A 7144-nucleotide genomic window follows, 5' to 3' on the forward strand; every position below is an offset into this window, starting at 1 on the left:
TTCCTGGAGGAGTCAGACAGGAGCTTTGTGATCTTCCAGAAGGACTCTTAAAGGCACTGTTTGATTCGAAAAGCAAGAGTGCCATTGGTCCACAGGCCTCATTTGTAGCTGGTGTGCGGGTCACAGAAGGTTCTCACATTCAGGCCACCTTCTGTACACAATTGTGTCCTTTCCCCAGGCAGCAGTCGGAGGAGCCAGGTCCCAGGGCCTTGAGGAAGCCGGGTGGTGTACCCAAACAAAGAGGGTCAAGGGTCATCTGATTCATTCATTTCTCCTCTTTCACACAGAAGGCCCATGGGCAGGAAACCGGTTTGGATCTGGGCAGCGGCTGCTGGAGTTCTGTGTCCTCTTCAACACTCCCTGCTTTCCAGAGCTGAACTTCTTGGCGCGTCAGAAGTCAGGCATGGCCGTCTTCAGAATACAAGGAAGCGTGGAGAGATGCCTGGCTGGCTCAGGAGGTGGAGCACGTGACTCTTGATCTCAGAGTTGTGACTTCAAGCCCCATGTCAGGTAGAGAGATTACTTAAAAATAAGATCTTGAAAAAGAAATGGCAGAGCATACTGAGGGAGAGGAAGGCCTCTGTGGGCAAACCCAAGTGTAAAATAACCCCCCCACACTCATGAAAAGTTAGCCCCTGGCTGTTTCTTTATTTTGTACTTTTAAAGCTCCCTCCATCCAGAACATTCTTGTGGGAAGTGTTTGAGGCCAGAACCTAAAGGTTTTTTGTCTTTTTTTTCCAAAAAAGTATTATGTCCTAGAGGGTGGCTACTGGAAATGTTAAGCTATAAGTTATGTTTTAAGCTGTGAAAATTTAAAGAATGAAATAAAGCCTGGAAATAAAAGACCTTTCCTTTGTGTGTGACCCCACTCCTGCCAAGCACTCTGAGGCCCTGGGGGAGGTTTCCATCAGCTGTGGGCACAAGCAAACCACTCAGCCTCGGCCACAGGTACTAATACTGATTCTAACTATAAGCATTCTTTAGCAATCTTGGAAAACAACCCCTCCTCAGCCCACCATTCTGCCCTGCATCTTCCCAAATTAATTTTGAAGTTTTTGCTTCCAGAATCCTTTCTGCTTCTGGAAAGGGCCGAAATAAAGATGTGGCCAGTGTCCCACCTCGCCGGACAGCGTGTGAGATGCAGGACGGAACATTCATGCTGTCAACAGAATGTCCTTGCAGATTGCAATCTGAGAAATTAAGAAGGCATATACTGTACTTTCTCATTTCTCATTGGAAATAGGAGGAGGGTGGTGGGGGAGCAGGGGCACACAGTGGGCGGGGCTCACTCCGGACCCAGGCAGCGTGGGAGAACCAGGCGATCAGGTGCTGCTGTGTCTGTCCATGAACACAGCTCCCCTTGGGCTTGGCACCTTTCCAACCCCTGCAACGTGCTGCTCCGTGCTCAACTGCCACTGCCCTCTAAATATCAGGTTGGTGTTTTAGCTTGGTTTAATTGCAAAGGTGAGAAATCTTTTTTTTGTTTTTAAAGAGATTTGAAAGAAAGCGCACATGTGTGAGCATGGGGTGTGGGGTGGGGGTTTGATCCCAGGACCCTGAGATCAGGACCTGAGTCAAAGTCAGACACCTGCCTGAGCCACCCAGAGCCCTGAGAAATCTTTCTTTAAAATGATACCACGGGGGCGCCTGGGTGGCTCAGTGGGTTAAAGCCTCTGCCTTCAGCTCGGGTTATGATCCCAGGGTCCTGGGATTGAGCCCCGCTTTGGGCTCTCTGCTCAGCGGGGAGCCTGCTTCCTCCTCTCTCTCTCTGCCTGCTTCTCTGTCTACTTGTGATCTCTGTCTGTCAAATAAATAAATAAAATTTTAAAAAATAAATAAAATGATACCACAGCACCTAGCGTCAGGCTCTTGATTTTGGCTCAGGTCCTGATCTCAGGGAAGTGGGATCAAGCCCCACCACTGGTGCCAGGTTCAGTGCAGAGTCTGCTTGTCCCTCTCTGTCTGCCCGCTTGCTCTTTTCTCTATGTGAAATGAATTAATCTTTTAAAAAATATTAAAAAGATACCGGAGCCTATATAAACTCTAAAGTTCTCCCTCCCTCACCTCTCCTCAGAGAAAACAATAGCATCGTTCTAGACTTAGGCATATATGAACGTGTCTCTGCATACACAAGTCACACGTCGCAGTAGTCGGCCATTTTCCTTTCAGGCAAATGGGATTCTGTTATACACATTGTCCTACAATTTGCTTGCTTTCCCTTCATGTTTCTTGGGCAGAATTTTGTGTCTCTACTTATTCCTAAACTTCATTCTTCTTGCCTGCACCATGTAGTCCCTAGCATCGATACATTCCACTTGTTCACCAAAAAATCACTTTTCTTCCAAATGATAGCTACGAAAATACATCTTTCTAAATACATCTTTCCTCTTCTTGTTAACTAATGCTTTTGTTGGGTCCATGGTCAAAGGAGCGAGACTGATACAAAGCAAAGGTCAAGCAAAGCTTTATTTCACGCCAAGCATCAAGAATCAAACTGACCGGCCAGGGACATCTCTTGCAAAGAGGCGACGACCCTCTGCCTTACAGACTAGCTTTAAAGGGCAAAGGCCATGGGGTTGGGCCTGGTCACGCACAGGTAGCCAATGAGATTATAACAGAGAAAACTGCACGGTCCTGCTAGGTCACACATAAGTGACCAACTGAATTACAATATACCCTATAGTAGATATTTGAACTAGCCTATCACCTTGGTCAGAATTGGCGTCCAAAAGGTGCCCAAAGGGTGGGGCCCATACTCCTTGGTGGCTAGGAGACAGTATGTGCCCCCACTGGTTGAATACCTCCACCTGGCCTGACCCACCCTTGTATTTGGGCTTTGTTACCTGGGACTAGTTTCCAGTATTTGTTTTAAGTAAGTCCCCTGGGAGAAGTGGGGGGTAGGGACAGTTTAAGTTTTACTGTATAAACAACAAAGTCATTATTTAACCGGATGGCATCGCTCTGGCTAAATAGGCCCTTACACTTTTAGCCCTGTTCCTAGGAATCCTTCCCTCTTTCAGGACTTCAGAGTCATTGTTTTCTCATATTGGTGGGTTTTATGGTGAAGCTTATCAGAGACCATTTGGGGTAGGAAGAAAAAGCATTGTTCATGTAAAATAAATCTGAAGTTTTTGCTGTAGATTGGACCTTATAATGTGGACACAGAGGGAGGTTGAATTCCTTGGATGCAACAGACCTGTGATTATGCAGGTGAGTCTGGCCCTTAAAATACTAAGTCTTTATCCTTCAGGTCCCTCATGGTCTACAAGAATATTTTACTAACCAAAATGAATGTATTAAATAATAATTTAATTTTCTGCTTTTATTAATAATATAAAAGTGTCATTTAGAATTCCTGGTCAGGGGTGCCTGGCTGGCTCAGAGGAGCATGTGACTCTTGATCTTGGGGCCATGAGTTCAAGCCTCATGTTGGATATAGAGATTATTAAGAAAAATAATCCTCAAAAAAAATTTTTTTAAATACAATTCCTGGTCAAAATGAAATAATCAGGGGTATCACTTTGATTTCATGGTGTTTTGGCAAAGCAACCTGATGAAGTTTTGTGGGGTAAGTGTAAGATTTCCTTTGGGCTTTTTCAAATACCAAACACAGATACTAACTCTCTATTGCTGCCTTTTTGGGGGGGGGGGTCCCAATGGGCTTGGATTGGGAGTACTTGTAAACTGAGTCAAATGCTGTGAATGCATTTAGGTGAAATCATGCCACAGGCCTTAGCAACTTGGTATACTCACTAAATTACAGGAAGTTTTTCAGATTATATGTTACTTTTTTTTTCCTGCCCCTTAGGGTTAATCTTTTTTTTTTTTTTTAGAAGATTTTTAAAGATTTTTTATTTATTTGACAGAGATCATTTGTCTTATCCTTTTACAGAAATAGTCTCTGCTTTCTTCCAGTGAAAACTCTCTTAATGCCTTGAGCTAGACATGGCTTTTTTTTTTTTTTAATTTAAATTTATTTATTTATTTATTTATTTGACAGAGTGAGAGAGATCACAAGTAGGCAGAGAGGCAGACAAAGAGAGGAAGGAGCAGGCTCCCTGCTGAACAGAGAGCCTGATGTGGGACGCTCAATCCCAGGTCCCTGGGATCATGACCTGAGCTGAAGGCAGAGGCTTAACCCACTGAGCCACCCAGGCACCCCCCTCCTTTTTTTTTTAATCACACAAATAAATGCAGCCAAGGGGGTGCCTGGGTGGCTCAGTGGGTTAAGCCTCTGCCTTCAGCTCAGGTCATGATCCCAGGGACCTGGGATAGAGCCCCTAATTAGGCTCTCTGCTCAGCAGGGAGCCTGCTCCCTCCTCTCTCTTTGCCTGCCTCTCTGCCTACTTGTGATCTGTCAAATAAATAAAAACTTTAATAAATAAATGCAGTCAAGATTCTAAGCAAAGTGTACATTTTTAACCTCAGGAAGCATTGGTTTCTGTTTTGATGTACAATCAACGTGCAATGTTCTAGGAGTTTCAGGTGTACAACAATGATTTAGCAGTTCCATATATTACTCGGTGCTCACCCCGGTAAGTGCAGTCACCATCTGTCACCATAATAATGTCATCACAATATTGACTATTCCCTGTGCTGTACTTTTAATCTGTGACTTATTTTAGAACTTGAAGTTTGTACCTCTTAATCCCCTTTATCTACGGCCCACATCCCCCGCCCACCTCCCCTCTGGGAACCACTCATTTGTCCTCTAAGAGTTTGTTCCTTTGTGTTTAGATTCCAATCCTATGGTATTTCTCTTTCTCTAACTTATTTCACTCTGCATTATACCTTCTGTGTCTATGTTCTCACAAATGCCAAGATCTCACCCTTTTTTATGGCTGAGTAAGTCCATTGTGTATATACACCGTCATCTTTATCCATTCATCTGTGGATGCACACTGCTGCTTCCATGCCTTGGCTGTTGTAAATGGTGCTTTAACAAACACAGGTGCGCATCTCTTCGCTTTCTTTGGGTAAATATCTAGCAGTGGAATGACTGGATCACATGGTAGCTCTAATTTCAGTTTTCTGAGGAACCTCCATACTGTTTTCCACAGAGGCTGCACCCATTTGCATTCCCACCAACCATGCACGAGGGCCCCCTTTCCTCCACACCCTCACCAACACTTGCTCTTGCCTTTGGGATTTTAGCCATTCTGATGGGTGGGAGGTGCTATCTCACTCTGGTTTTATTTGCATTTCCCTAATCATCAGTGATGTTGAGTCTTTTCACGGGTTTATTGTCTTTTTCTTGTTTGGAAAAATAACTATCTAGATACTCTGTCCTTTTTCTGGTCAGTTTTTTTGTTGTTTTGGGGGGTTTCTGTTGTGGAATTCTATCAATTCTCTATATATTTTGGATATTAACCCTTATTGAGTCTGTCATTTGCAAATATCGTCAGTAGGCAGCCTTTTTGTTTTGTCCATGGTTTCCTTTTCTGTACAGCTTTTTGTTTTGATGAAGCCCCGATAGTTTATTTTTGCTTTTGCTTCTATTGCCTGAGGAGACATATCCATAAATACGTTGCTAAGGCTGATGTCCCAAGAGATTATGGCGTATGTGTTCTTCTTGGAGTTTTATGGTTTCAGGTCTCACATTTACATCTTTAATCCATATGAGTTAATTTTGTGTATCATGTAAGAAAGTGATCTGGTTTTTCCTACTCTGTTCATTGAAGACCGTTTTTTCCCCATATATTCTTGCTGCCTTTGTCATAGATTAATTGACTCTAAGTGTGGACTTATTTCTGGGCTCTCTACCTTGTTCTATGTCTGCTACTTTTCTGTCTCAAAAATCTCCTTCATCCCTTATTTCAAGCCAAATATAGTCTGTTCTGCAACAAATGTTTTATGATCAGTAAACAGGGAAACAAATACATAATATGCAAAAGTTTTCCTGGTTCCTAATCAAAGAGAACCAGCATATTTGGAGCAGAAAAACTCCTTGGCCCTTTGAGCTCAACTTTTAGAGATCTAAAAATGAGCACCGGTATTTGAGGCTCCCTTATTACTATAATGTAGTCCTTCTCATTTGGACATTTAGATTGGTCTCATCTTTCACTTTTACAGACCTCCTTGATAACCCTTACACAGCAGTCTTTGTGAATCTGTGCTCTGTGAAGTATGCCTCCAGGATGAATTTCTGGAAGTAGACCGGTAGACAGGAAGCAGCAAGCTCTAGAACAAAGACCAAGCTCCGGTCACTGATGGAGTGTCAGTCGCACGCACGTCCCGGTGCTTGCTATTTCAGACGGAGGGTTTGTTGGGGATGAATGACCTATGATGTCCGTTCCCATCCTAAAGTGCAATTCCAAGAGCCTTTGGCCCCAAGTACATAAGGCCGCGAAGACGTGGAGCAGGAAGTGAAGGGAGAATGAAGGTATGGAGACGGACCACACAGCATGGCTATCAAAATGAGCTGGAGAAAAAGACAATTTTCATGGCCACAGATGCACTCAGTCTTTACCATCTGTGAATGTGAACAATGCAGGACATTCTGAAATGCTTTCTCCTACTGGTAAATGAAAATACAGGTGGCATCTTCACTGCTTCCCAAATTCGAAAACGCTTGACTTTTAGAGTCGTTTGATGTTTGGTATCTGCACAGCACTTTGGAATTTCATGCCCCTTACCAACTGTACTGAGGGAGGCCTCTGAACCATCACTGAGGTGAGCAGGGGGCATCCTTGTCCTCGCTGTACACCCAAGGGAACTGGCTTCGAGGGGGCAGCCTTGCCAAATGGATGCAGCTGAGCAGAGGGAGAACCGACATCTGAACGATGCTCCTGCCGGCCTGCGAACACAGAGTGAGGGACTAACTGGTTTTCTCCAACTGGTCTCCCAAGTTTCACAGCGCCTCTTTCCAACACCAGGTTATTCAGGCTGCAACAATAAGCTGGAAAATGTGAATCGACACAAGGCCCAAGAGCTGCCATTTCCTGCCCCTCCCCCACCATTACCTCAGTTTCTGTAGTGGGTCATGGCTCTTCACTACCCAGTGATTTAAAATAATGGAGACAGGAATGCATATGAAGATGGTGTCAGTCTTCAACTGTTCTACTCTCCTCAGATGAAGTTTAAGAGAACAGGAGGTCGTCCCTGTGCATGCGCTCTCTGCTCCGCTCAGCGTGGTCCTGTTGAA

At 44.2% G+C, this 7144-nt stretch overlaps 1 protein-coding gene across 1 annotated transcript in view; it reads left to right on the plus strand.

The window, feature by feature from the left end:
• The window catches only part of VSTM5 (V-set and transmembrane domain containing 5), a 36349-nt gene extending 35503 nt beyond the window's left edge, over positions 1–846 (plus strand). The window contains exon 5 of the mRNA XM_013061963.2: positions 288–846. The gene's annotated coding sequence lies outside the window, so the exon portion shown is untranslated. The remainder of the gene's footprint in view (positions 1–287) is intronic.
• Positions 847–7144: the final 6298 nt, after the last annotated feature.

Source organism: Mustela putorius, unplaced genomic scaffold, assembly GCF_011764305.1.
Source record: "Mustela putorius furo isolate JIRA1106 unplaced genomic scaffold, ASM1176430v1.1 tig00001069_pilon_pilon_pilon, whole genome shotgun sequence".
NCBI lineage: Eukaryota > Metazoa > Chordata > Mammalia > Carnivora > Mustelidae > Mustela > Mustela putorius.